At 36.7% G+C, this 13,899-nt stretch overlaps 1 protein-coding gene across 1 annotated transcript in view; it reads left to right on the plus strand.

Moving 5' to 3' along the window:
* The first annotated feature begins 1,047 nt into the window (after positions 1-1,047).
* The window catches only part of LOC103525551 (cadherin-9), a 105,559-nt gene continuing 92,707 nt past the window's right edge, over positions 1,048-13,899 (plus strand). The window contains exon 1 of the mRNA XM_008490511.2: positions 1,048-1,102. The gene's annotated coding sequence lies outside the window, so the exon portion shown is untranslated. The remainder of the gene's footprint in view (positions 1,103-13,899) is intronic.

The following is a 13,899-nucleotide window of genomic DNA, read 5'->3' on the forward strand; positions in this document are numbered from 1 at the left end:
CCTCTCAAGTGTCATTACAAGAGAGAGTTTTGACTCTTGACTTTACATCAGTTTGTATTTCTTTTGAAGTAAATCTTAGCACTTGATTTTCTGAATGTGTACTGCCTCATTTTGTGATATTTCTATGTCACAGTTTTAGTAAATAACCAGGTGGCAGATGCCCTGTTATCCCCTCCACTACCCTCCAAAGGAAAGATAAAAGAGAAATCAGGGAGACTTTAAGGCTGGAAGAAAAGAAAATAGAATAGGTTTAATGAAATAATAAATAATAATAATGAAGATGGTGAATTATTTACAAATGTGAAAACTTAGAAATGAATATGCAAGTATGGAACCCACACTTCTCAAATGGTAATTTCATCCCAACTGGAAAAATCCCAAAGCGGACTCAGCAGCAGATGAGGGTGCCTGAGTTCAGGGTTCCAGTGACAGCCCACAGTAAAATTTTGGAATGGTTGTGCAGCCCTACTTGGGGAGGTAGGGGAAGGCAACATCTCTTAGTGAGCAATCTTCTACAGCTCCCCTGGTTTGAAAGAACCAGGATAAATATTTCCTATGGCCATACTAACCTGAAACCACTCCAATCCCCACCAGCTACTGCCAGCCTGTTGATGTGACATTTAGAATGGAAGAGTGGTGGTTGTGTCTATGGGGAGGACGGGATGGACCAATCACAGTAATTTGCAATGGTGCTCAGTATAAAATGGCTGCTAAAAAAGCCCTTTTCTGGCCTCACTAGATGGTGTGATGACAAGATTGGGGTTTACTCATGAGCCATCTGTTCAGTCTGTTTTCTGTATTTGCAGGGTGATCTTGCTGAGTTGCTTTGCTACTTCTCACAGGTTTGCCATTCTCAAGGGGTGTTCCCTCCAAGAGCATCCTGAAAGCCAAATCATGTAACAAAGCATCATAACATATCTTCAGACACCTCCCCAGATGCTGTTTGGAAATACGCCACCTGATTTGCCAGAGTACTGGAAAAACGCACAACTCGCACTAAACAGATATTCGAAAACTTATGAATTTTCTCCCTGAGAGATCTGGAAAATATGATATGCTTGCTCACAACAAAAAACACAGCTCATTCTACCTTCACTAGCAGGTATTATTTTCTTCTTTGAAAGCTTGTGCTGTTTTAAAAGGTGGCTTTATGTGTAAAAATGCAATAACTCAAAATATATTTGTATGAGAGAACAGTATTTATTATTATCTTGAACAAGTAATTAGATGGAAAGCGATGATAATGATGCACTGACAGCACCAGTTCATATAAAAAGCAGAATGAGCTAATTTTCCATAGGAAAGAAAAACCTATTATTATATTGCCGTATCTAGTAAGCTTTAATAATAACACTATAATGACATGAAGTTTATATTCAATTTTAAACAAATACTTAAAATATATTAATTTAGTGTGAATTTGCTTATTCTTTTTAAATTCTACTTTGAAAAATGTTCTATAAAATTTTACTATATCTCAGTTTCAAGGAGTTAGAAGGATATCTTAATGTATAGCTTGAAGCTGCGCAATCTTGATCATATCAGTACAGCTGTCAGGAAACAATTTTCCTGTCCTTTCAGAATTTTTTAGATATCAAAAATTTTCGCATTTAAAATGAGACCAGAAAAGTAAAAATACCCAAAACAAAATAGTGAGAGCTGATTAATCCTTCAGTCCATGCCTAGTTTATTTATACATACTGTGTTTCGCATAGACATCCAAAAACAAACAAACAAACAAACAAACAAAAAAGAACGGCTCATTGCTTTACAATATGATGGTTTACTTAGGTAATTTTCTTATAAAATATGAATTGGATTTTAATCAAGATATTCTTTATTTAAAAGAAAAACTAGTTAAAAATACTATAGTCAGTTCTGTTAGAGTCAACTCTATTTACTGTATCTCTGAGCCTACAGAGAGAACAGCCATAGCAAACCAATTTTTCCTCAGTAAGAAGAAAAGCATGCATTTGTGAATGTGTTTAAAGGTAGGTTTTGAATTTAAGAAATATCAGACACAAACTTAAGCTACAAGGCTGCCCCAGAAAGCTAAGGAAAAAAGAAATAATAAAATAGGTAAATTCTTCTGTGATTACTAAACAACAGCTGTGACTTCCGATTTTTTTGAAGACCAGCTCTTTTTTATATTCCTGGACTTGTAATTCTAAAAATACATTCATTCTGAGAAAGATGGGAGACACAATAATATATATTTTAATGTGCAACCGGGATAATCAGAATAGTAATAATAAATCTTAAACAAAGAGTTCCTTAAGTGTGGTTTAGACAAATTACAACATGGGGGTTTTTTTGTTTGTGGTTTTTGGTTTTGTTTTTAAATGTGGACGTCTGTTGATAGTTTATATATTTTGTACATTAAAAATCTGTTTATTAAAAATTAATTAATGAAATCAAACGTTATGGCATCAGAGGAAGACACCAAAAAGAAACAGAAACTGTTGAATAAAACAAATTTGCCCTTAAGCTCTATCAATCTGAGGTTTTATGACTGCCTGCTGCTGATGCTAAGATGTCAACAATTGAAGTGTTGTGGGTTTGGGATCTTTCTAATCTCTAAATGCAAAATCTGTCAGTCAGAGGAGAAATTATGTTTGAGTAAATGAGTGTGGCTCTCCTCTGGGGTAAAAGGAAATGCTTCAACACCATCACAACAAGGCTAGCATAGTGTCTGGGCTGAATTCATCTATCAGAGAGGTCTTTAATTTTTCCAGAACAGCAGAGCCCACATACCTCGTGCTTCTTCTGACATACTGAGCAATTTCCCAGCAATACGTCCCTTTGGTCTATAGTATCACAAACAGTTTTAGGCAGCTTGACACAGATTGAGTTTCAGTGGTGGTCTGATTTATCTAGGATTTACATTCCCCTTAATGCAAACAACACTGTTTGTCCTTAGGGAAAAGTTTCACATAGATGGATTAATTTTTTTTCCTTTTTTTCATTAGGATTATGAACGGTATTGTGGTTAAAAACAGTGATAATGCATAGTTTAAAGCTAATCAGTAGCATGTAGCATATCAACAAATTGTTTTCTCACTCTCACTACATCCTTAACATGAAAGGGGAGCAAATTCAGTTTAATCTCTTAAGAAGCTTGGCAGGTGTATAAACTGAAGGCAGCAAGACAAATAACTTAGAACTTAAAAAAGAGAAGGGAGTCTTGAAAAAACCCTAGAGGGTATTTTAAAAAGAATGGAATTTACACTCAAGGAAATGCATCAGCCACTGGTAAGCCAGTCCCTGTATCGATTCTGACCACAGGTCTGAGGGATAAAGGATCATTGCATCATCCCTGACATGAAGGACTCTTCTGCTGCACTAGTTTTGTAGCTTAGCGGGAGAGAATTAATTTTACAATACAAGCTCTTCAGAGGCATACTGCAGAGGAAATTCTTTTATTTCAGAGCCCCCTTTTTAACAGTCCTCCAACTGTTTGTTTTTGTGTGCTATAAAGCATATGGTTTTGAGCTAAAGGGCAGCAAAGTGGTGCTGAGAGCTCAGACACTGGAGAGGAGCATGAAAGTCTGGTTGTTATTTCTCAAATAGAGAAGAAGAGCAGAGCAGTAACAGGAAAGCAAGTGTTGAGGCAGGAGCCCACCAGGGCTCTAATTTGAAGGGACCAACAAGTAGTGGCTGCTCTTTTTTGTTTTCCCAGCAGGGCCTCTATTAATCCTTGAGGAGAAGAATTGTCACGGGCAATATGGTAAGATTAGGTCAGTGACTGGAACTGCATATTTTATACCAAGAGAATTCTTAAAAGTACACCGTGGCTGAAGCTGAATGGACTGCCATTAAAATATAGGCATTTCTTTTATCCTGATAAGTTCTTCCCTTCTTAGTATTGTTCAGACTAATTTTTCTAAAGAACTGGATAGACTCACAAAACTACATTTCCAATTGAAAAGTAAGCAAACCCTACCTTAAAATAGTAAAATGACAACACTGTCGTAGAGATGTTTTTTCTTTGTTATCTATTTGATCAGTTAAGAAGGACTCTAACTCAGTTTTCTTACTACAGTGGCCTCAGCTCTCTGCTTGACTTGGCTTGAGAGAAGAGAATTTACTAAGAACACAGGCACTAAGTAGCTAAGCTTTTGATCAAGGCAGGGAAATAATTTTTATGCATATAATGAAAATACTGGTAGCAATTGGACAACAGTGTCACAAAGCTTTATAACAATTAGCCTCTTTTAAATTTGACCCATTATAATTCTTACTCATTGCACAGAAATAGCTAAGGCTATAAAAAAATTATGTCTTTTTACTTATATATTAAATATTTACTAGCAAAATGTGAAAAAAAATTATGAAAATATCTTACTGGCAGCTTAATTATTGCAAAACATTTTGTGTGTGTGTGCTGTTTATTACCATAAGTCTTGGGTTAGTGCAGTGGTGTTTTGGAAGGGGGTGGGGGGACAGGAGGAGGCACAAGTGTGGCTCCTCTGAAAAGGTGCTGGAAGCTCCCAGGACTCCAATTATGGCCCTACATCTGGCCAAAGCCAAGTAGTATGGAAAGCTGGATGTACCTCTGTGAGTAATATACTCAAGAAAGGGAAAACAAAACTGGGAAAATAGATATTAAAAAAAAAAATACCTGCAGAAGAGAGGAGAGGAGAGGAGAGGAGGGCGTGAGACCAAGGAATACCAGAGCAAAGACACCAAGGTCAGTGAGGAAGAAGGGGAAGAAGGTGTCTGAGCAGAGATTTCCCTGCAGCCCATGGTGAGATGGCAGCTGTGTCCATGCAACCCATAGAGAAGTATGGTGGAGAAGTCCCTGAAGGACCATAGTGGGGAAGATATGGGTCTGTAGCCCCTGAAGTGTCACAGGTAGGAAGATGTGGATCTACAGGTATAATTTTGTTTTGTTCTTTGTTAATCTGGCTCATCTTTTCAGAGTAAGTTCTTTGGATGTGTTTTGTTTTCATTCCAGTATCTGGCTTCATGGGATTTGACCTTGAGAGGTCAGAGTGCTTCTCAACACTCTTAATTCAATATTAAATTATTTTCTAAATGAGAAGGTCTCCAAAGAGAAAGAATTGGGAAGGTGGTAGTATTTTAATATATTCATGTGGGCACTGAGATTTGAAGCTGGCCAAAATACACAAGCAGATAGAGCTGCGTTATCACTATTTTAGCTTCCTGAATAACATGTGTCATCTTCATTTTGCAACTGAATACCATAGATAAAGCTGAGAAATACTAAATGTTTCCTGACAGGATGGGAGACATCTCAACATTGTCAAATGTATGCTACATTTTTGCATATGGAAACATCTGACAATCTATGACCATTTGAATCAAACCCCCTCATCTAGGTGCGGGTTGTCAATTGGATTGCACTACGAAAAAATCTTGAAAAAAACCAAACCCCAAAACAAACAACAAAACAACAATAACAACAAAATCAAAACCTAAACAACACAAAAACAACAAAATAATAAAACTGGAAAAATCCAAAAGGGCATAACAACAGAAACTAACAGGCAGTGTAAGGATGAATTGCTGACTGATGTGTTCGCAGAAGGTGCATATTCCATTCCCACTAACCAGAGCAATGTGGCCACAATTAAGCTTTGAACAAATTCCTGTAAAGTGATCTGAAATCAGCATTGTGGTATGGTGGTTACACAGCATTCTGTGAGCTGACTCTTCTCATCCTTCCCTAAGCTACTGTATGACTGTAAGGAGTCAGACAGTCAGCAGTTTCTTATGTGCCACTCCTTCACATGCCTCCCACTCAAATTAGGTCTTAGGTTTTTTAAACTGTACATTCGATAATGAAAAAGCTGTCTCACAGCATGCTTTCAAAATATCTAGCATATTGTGTTCCCACATTCTAAAAAAGCTCTAAAATTCACTATGAAAATAGAAATAGATGATAATAATAATAAAAGACTAATTGTCACTATATAGAGTTGGACAGTCATTTAAACACAAGAACATAAACCTGGCTACATCTAAATCACAGTGTTGTCTGTCTGCTGAAGTAACCTGGCTATTTTACTGTTTGGTGAGACTCTGTAACAAAGTACTGCACTATTCTATCTGTCCCTCATCCCAAGAGGATAGCTATTCACTTTAGGTTAATATTTTGAAGCTTGAGCTTGTAATGAAATGAGGCAACCAGGGGTGAGGCTCGAGTGGTGCAGCCAGTTGTCGCACGGTATTTATACAGCTAAACCCGAGCAAAGCTGAGGCTGTGAACTCGAGCCTCACCCCAAGGTGAGCTCCAGTGGTGCAATCAGGTTAGCACGGTGCTCATCAAAGCAGTATGAAGCCAAGCAATCCCAAGGTTGTGAGAGCAGGAATGAGCTGAGCCTGTGCCTCAGGCCTCACCTTTTTGGCCCCCTAATCTCATGCGCAGTTGGGGCCCACCCTAATCAGGCACAGGTGGGCTTAACACAAGCTCATGCCCACTACCTGGTAATTAGTGGCACCTGGTTGCCTCATTGCCTCATTTCACTACATGAGTTTTTCTGGACCTCCAACAGTAATGCATTTTTGGAGCTCTATATGTTGTTTTTCACAAGCATGTAAATATCTGTTGGATTTTGAACAAATTCTGATTCTGAATAAATTTTGGATGCTATACTAAACAACAAATTACCAGAAGATCAGGCCTCCTGTTTGGATGCATTTATCTAATATAATTTCCTCTCATCTGTTTAGTTTCTTTTTATCACCATTGTGAGCTATGCTCCCTCCTGTTATTTTTTTTTCTGTTTCTATACCTAATCCGCAGCACTTAGAAGACAGCAGAAAATAGTCACTGATTTCAGGTAATGTGAAAACAATAAGTAAATCAGTATAAATAAGTATAGCACTTTTATGTTAACTGTTAAATGATCAAGTATTTCTTTTTGGAGACATAAAAAATACTGTCATGGGTTTTCCATCAACCTTCTGGTAATATCCAGGAATTTAAAATAATTTAGACACCATTTCTTTTGTTTTTTATGAGGAATGGTTGACCTTACCCAGAGGCCCCTATAAGGGACTTTCCTCTTTAATTATCCTGCTGTGCTTAGTGTAATATTTACTAAAAAAAACCAAAATGTATTAGGTGGGACAGGAAGTCACATAATTTTTCTAGTTACAATAAATTCATATTAAATCTATCACAACTTGATTAAAATAAAGGCCAAGAAACTATACACTGTATAAAACATAGTCCCATAAAACAGGGCATAGAGTTTTTTTCATAATTAAAGGAGAGACATATAAACATGAGAGCACAATATTAATTCTCTGTTTCTCTCCTCTTGAGAGAATGATGCTATTAGAGTTGCTTCAAACAGCATTTAAGTGGTTTAGCGTGGTGTTTTATTTCAAATCACAACTAAAGGCAGAAATGCTAATAATAAATATATCAAGAGGATTAAATCTTCTGGGAAAAAAACACAAAAAAACTAGACTCACCAGAATATCAAAATAACCTGATTTTTTTCAAAATACATGACCTATGTGGTTCCCCCATGTAAATTATCTTTAAACTATCTTTTTACTAGGGAACACAACACAAAGGACCATGCATGGACACTGGCTTCCCTCAGTACCACTGCTCCAGCCTGGGGCTCTCAGGCCTTGCTGTCTCCAAGGCTATTGCTGAGCCCTCAAATCTGAATCAACTACCAAAGCCCAGGAGCACTGTGATTGCTCTAAGAACTATGCAAAGGCCAAAATAGGTTTCATTAACTTCCTGATTATACTTTAGTGAAAATGCTGAAAAATTCAAAATGTTTCCCAGAAATCTGCTGATGTCATCAATTTGATTTTGTTGTTTACTTGGTTTTTTACTGTAAAATATTTTTAATTAGAAAAAGTTTAATCATCTATTTACTTCTTAAGCATGCACAAGTAGTAGAATCTGCATCCCTGTATCCATTAAATCCAATTGGTTTGACCAGGTCAAAATGATTAATAGCACTTATTCTCTCAGTATTGCTAGACTTGTATCATCTATACAGATACCTTTCATGTGACTGAGCAGCATGGCAAAATCAAGCTCATATTTTGAAAAGAAGAACATGCTAAAATTTTGCGCTCTTTTCCAGTTGAACTTTCATTATTTCCTTCCAGTCAGGATGACTGGAAACATATTTTAACAACAAGTTAGTGGAAAAGGTGAATCTTGAAAAATTTTCTTCATGAATCATGGACTTTTAAGAACTCCAGGAAATGGAACCTGAGGACAGGATACATAGAATCATAGAATTTTCAGGGTTGGAAGGAACCTTTAAGATCATGTAGTTCCAACCACTCTGCAATGGACAGGGACACCTCCCACTAGATCAGGTTGTTCAGAGCCTTGTCCAGCCTGGCCTTAAAAACTTCCAAGGATGGGGCTTCAACCATCTTCTTGGGAACCTGTTCCAGTGTCTCACCACTATCATGGTGAAGAACTTCTTCCTAACATTTAATCAAAATCTACCCTCCTCTAGTTTGAATCCATTCCCCCAGTCCTATCACTACCTGACATCGAAAAATCCCTCACCAGCTTTCTTGTAGGCCCCCTTCAGATACTGGAAGGCTACAATAAGGTCTCCTTGGAACCTTCTCTTCTCCAGATTGAATAACCCCAACTCTATCAGTCTGTCCTCATGGGAGAGGTACTCCAGCCCTCTGATCATCCTCGTGGCCCTTCTCTGGACAAACTCCGGCACATCCATGTCTTTCTTGTCTGGGGGCTCCAGAACTGGATGCAGTACTTCAGGTGGGGTCTCAGGAGAGAAGAGTAGAGGGGGAGAATCACCTGCCTCACCTTCTGTCCACACTTCTCTTGATGCAGCCAAGGATCCAGTTTAGATTTCTGAGCTGCAACTGTACACTGATGGCTCATGTTGAACGTCTCATCCATCTGTACCCCCAAGTTCTTTTCCTCAGGGCTGCTCTCAAGCCAGTCACTGCCCAGCCTATATCAGTGCTTGGGATTGCCTCAGCCCAGATGCAGGACCTTGCACTTGGTCTTGTTGAACTTCATGAGGTTGCCATGGGCCCACTTCTGCAGTCTGTCAAGGTCCCTCTGGATGGCATCCCTTCCCTCCAGTGCAGCACCACACAGTTTGGTGACCTCAATGAACTTGCTGAGGGTGCACTCAGTTCCACTGACCATCTCACCAAAACAGATGTTAAACAGGACAGGTCCCAATACTGATCCTTAAGAGAGTCCATTTGTCACTGGCCTCCACTTGGGCACGGTCCCATTGACACCCACTCTTTGGGTGCAGCCATCAAGCTAGTTCTTAATCCAAGTGGTCCACCCATCAAAACCATATTTTACCAGCTTGGACAAGAAAATGTCATTGTGGGACTGTGTCAAGGCTTTGCTCAGGTCTAGGTAAATTCTGTTGGTTGCTCTTTCCTTGACAATTGATGCTGTGACCTTTTCATAGAGAGCCACAAGTTTTGTCAGGCATGATTTGCCCTTGGTAAAGCCAAAGACATCTCACCTGTAGTTGAAAGTTAGGCAAAAACTGTAGACTTCTCAGCAGGGCTCCCCTCATAGTCAGCTGAGGGAAAGAAAAAGAAATAATCCAGATAAGGTTGCTTAGCAACTACAGTTTTCTTCAGATATTTTAGACAGCTATCTCAAAATGTTATGAATCTTCCTCTGGAGGTCTCTTTCTCCATTCAGTGATTCTAGATGAAATAGCTTAAGGGGTCTGTCCAACTTCTGGACCAGTGAAATAGGTGAAATTCTCTCCGTATAGCACAGTTATAGACTTGAGTAGTGCTACAAGTACTGTAGTGGATGAAAACTTGAGTATTACCACACAGAATGTAAAGTAGTTAATCTAAATAAACTGATGTAAACAGAATAGAGATTTGCCAAACTAATGGAGGACAGTTATGACATTTGCTGTGAAGATTATACATTTATGCATCGTTTTACAATCAGCAGAGAACAACATGGGAGAGGTCTGGGAATATTTTCCACAAACAGAATATAATATCTGTTAATAGAGTTATTTATGTATGTGTATTTATTGCAATATAGAAAAAATGAAAGTTAATGTATTCAGTTTTGGGATCACTCTTTACCTTTGTTATATCAAGAAATGAAATACCAACAGAAATATTTTTTTTTCTGCTATTTTCCTTATTTTAAATCAGTTTCTGCTTTGATGTTAGTGGAAAACAATCCTTTTCCCATGATTTTTTTCAGTAACTCTTCACAACTTTCATGTCACATACTGCAAGTACAGAATTTAATGATCAAGCTTATAAAGCAATGATAGCTGAAGGGTTAGCAGTTGTTCTCAGTTAATTGAACACAAATGTAAAACTCATATGGATTCTAGCTATGGAATTAAAGATGGAAATTTCAGGTAAAGCTATGGTAGTTTCTAGCTGTTCTTTAGAAAGTAAAAAATATCACCATATTTATATTGGTTTTTGTTTTTTTTAAACCACTATTTTTACTGATATCTCAATACTTCACTAAAATTACTTATTTTTGTCAATATTATAATTTTTATTGGTCATATTTGCTTTTAATATTAATATTTAAGATATGTCTCTACAACTAAATTATGAGTTGAAATACTATAGACACATGTGCTTGCACTGCCTAGGGTTCATTGTTTCTGCTGTGAACAGGTGGCATTCACATTGCAGAGTACTTGCATCTCTTCTGAACCACAAGAATTGCCATTGTTCCCCTGACACAGGCACTTAGTTTATCGATTGGTGAGTGTACACATGGATGAGTCTGGAAACAGTTCCAGATCAATGTGACTGATCTAAGATGAGGGCTTTGCTGTGGCCCATCAGAGAGATGTTCTATAATACAAAAGTGAGACTGAGTCACAACTGCCCATGGGAGTGGCAGTGTTTCTAAAGGGAATTACATGTTTTATTTCTATACTTATTTTTTCATGAAGGCACTTAAATACCATACTAGATCTGGTCTTCTGTGTTTTAAGTAGTGGATGGGAAGGTCCACCCTGTGATGGTGCAGAGCACACCCTGTGTGCTCTGTTGTGCTCTGGTCAGGAATCTTGCAGAATTTTAAGAAGCCTTTGAAGGCAGGTATAGATCTTGCCCTGTTTTCTGAATGAAGGCAAAAATGATGCTGGTTTCTGTAGAAAGATTTGGGATACCCAGATCAAATTATTGCCTTAATTTCATTTCCCATACCAAAACAATATTTAATTTGGTTAATTCTCTCTCACAGATTAACTTGATTTTTTCACATTCATATCTTATAAGAGTGTATTTCTATTGAATAATTACTGTATGGAGGTCAAGAAATTTTTCATTCAATGTAGTTTTTCAAATTTATGAGAAGTCCTATGGCCAAATAAAATGATTCAAAATACTTTGCTGACTGAGATGTAAAAAAAAATTTGCAGAAAATATATTTAGATTAGGTCAATCAAAACAATACACCTCAGTGATCTTGAGAAGTGTTACTTCATTCAGAAATCACATGCTCACAGTCTTCTCCTCAGAGAATTGATAAAGAGAATAAGCAAGAAACAGAAGATATTTGTCAACAGTTTCAGTAAACCAGCATTTCCAAGAAAAAATGTAGAATGAAGATTGTGACCAGGTATAATTATCCATGTAAAAATTGTTTGTAAGATTAAAAAAATAAAGTGCTAAAAAAACCCCATTGTATAAAGCATTTTATATGTTACTTGAAATTCAGCTTGGCATTCACTTTTTATTGATATTCACATTCTCTTGATGTATTAGTATGTTCATCCAATATCTGCTGTTTCTACTTAAGTATATGGTGGCTTATTTTTTATTTATGCAACAAATCATATTTCCATGATAATTTTGGTAAATTGATTGAAAATTAGACCATCACACTTTTTATACATAGTTACATTGATTACTATGTGATTTTAAAATCTTCAAGATCTTCACCTGTATTGAATTGATTAACTGCTGAGAAAATAATTAAAGCCTTGCCAAAGTAAAACCTGGCCTGATGTTTTAAAACTTCAGCAAAACCTAATCTAGATTTATGTTATTTAAATATTTTGAAACTGTTTCTGCAAACAGATGAAAGAAAACAAAATAGACATGATGAATTCCACTGATTTATGAATGAAAATAATAATATAATTTTGAAACTGCTAGGGATTTCTAAAAATGTTTTTTTATCCATTTAACAGATGAAATCAAGTTAATGTAAAACTACATTTGAATCTTGACTTACTAATACAAAAAAACATTCTCATAGAAATTAATGGAGGCATGCACATATAGAAATATGCATATTCATGTGCGTGTATAATAAATCAAATTATTTGAAGTCAAATATATATATTTTATTTTTTTTAAATTACTGTTTTTTGCCAAGCTCAGAAAAATTCAAAGTTAGAGATTTATTTTACTTAGAATTCTGTAAACAGAGCATGCAAACTGAACTATGAAACTCATTGTTGCATATATTCTTAACTAGAACTTTTACTATTTTATTTCTCAAAACAGAAACACAAATAAGTCCGGAGACACGTTAGCCTACTCCAATAGTCTGTGTAGAAAAGTGTTACCTGATATATGCGGTTTAATTTTACTTTAACAGAGCAAAGTTTAGCAATGTGTCAGAATTTGAAAGATATGGATTTTATGGATGGACCCCTTGATGGAGGAGGAATTGGCTGGATGGTCACACTCAAAGAGTAGCGGTCAATGCCTTGATGTCCAAATGCAGAAAAAGACAAGTGGTGCTACTCAGGCCCTGGTTATTGGGATCAAAGCTGTTCATGATCTTTGTCAGAGACATGCACAGTGGAATTTTCTGAGTTTCCTGATTGTTCAAGGCTGGATGGAGCTTTGAGAAACCTGGTCTTGTGAAAGGTGTCCCTGTCCATGCAGGAGTTTTGGAACAAGATTATATTTAATGTCCCTTCCAACCCAAACCATTCCATGACTATGATTTTGCTCTTATTACCATATTCTTCACCCCTCCCACACACATCTTTCCTCCAATCATGTCTTTTTTTTTCAGAAAATGGATCCATATATGAAGATGTAATTCTATATCAGAAAAATCAGAGTAGCTGTTTTTTGAATAATTGTACCAAAAGAAGAGGGTCAAAACTAGGAGAGTAGCCGAAGATTTCTTATTCTCTCTCTTGTACTTTGTCCTATGTATATCAGAGTGGCCAAAATCTAGTGTTCGTCAGGTGTGATTAAGTAATGCTCCATCAGTCTTTCAAAATCATACACTTCATCATATCATTTAACAAATGAATTATTTAAAGTATTACACAGTAAGACAAACGTTGGAGAAAATCTGGAAAATAAACAAGTTTATTTTGAAAAATATTTAGTAAGAAAATACATGTGTGTTTAGATCTAGTTTTTCAACAAGTGCTAATAGTTTGATCCAGTTTCTTTATGTTTCAGAATTTCGAAGGCTCTGTTGAAAATTAAGAGAGCTGAAGTTGCACAACTGTCAGATTTGTTCTTGCGAATCTCAGGGAGATTTTCTTATTTAAGTGCTTTTTGATTGTTCCTTTCTATTTGGCTCTGTTCTTTTTTGGCATCACATAGAGTCTTTCACTTGAGAAAGACCGAATACATATTTTAATGCTTCTCACAATGGAAAAATCCTCGTATAAGCAGCATACTGAAGGGAAGTTGCTACTAATAAATCCCAGACTGATTTTTTTCTTACAGACCCTAGGACCTTTGTGGGAACACAGATTTGTGAGAATTTAGGCATTCCTTGTCTTTTCAGAAGTATGAGAAGAGACTGCATGAGATATCAAGGTCTCACTGGCAGTCTTCTGGACATCAACTGCTGACTGAATGTAGGTGAGAAAAACCTAAGGATAAAAATGGATCATTCCTCTTTCCTCTTCTCATGTTTTATTTGCATTTAATTTTGCCTAGACAAGTTAAGTGTAA

Source organism: Calypte anna, chromosome 2 (assembly GCF_003957555.1).
Source record: "Calypte anna isolate BGI_N300 chromosome 2, bCalAnn1_v1.p, whole genome shotgun sequence".
NCBI classification, from domain to species: Eukaryota; Metazoa; Chordata; class Aves; order Apodiformes; family Trochilidae; genus Calypte; species Calypte anna.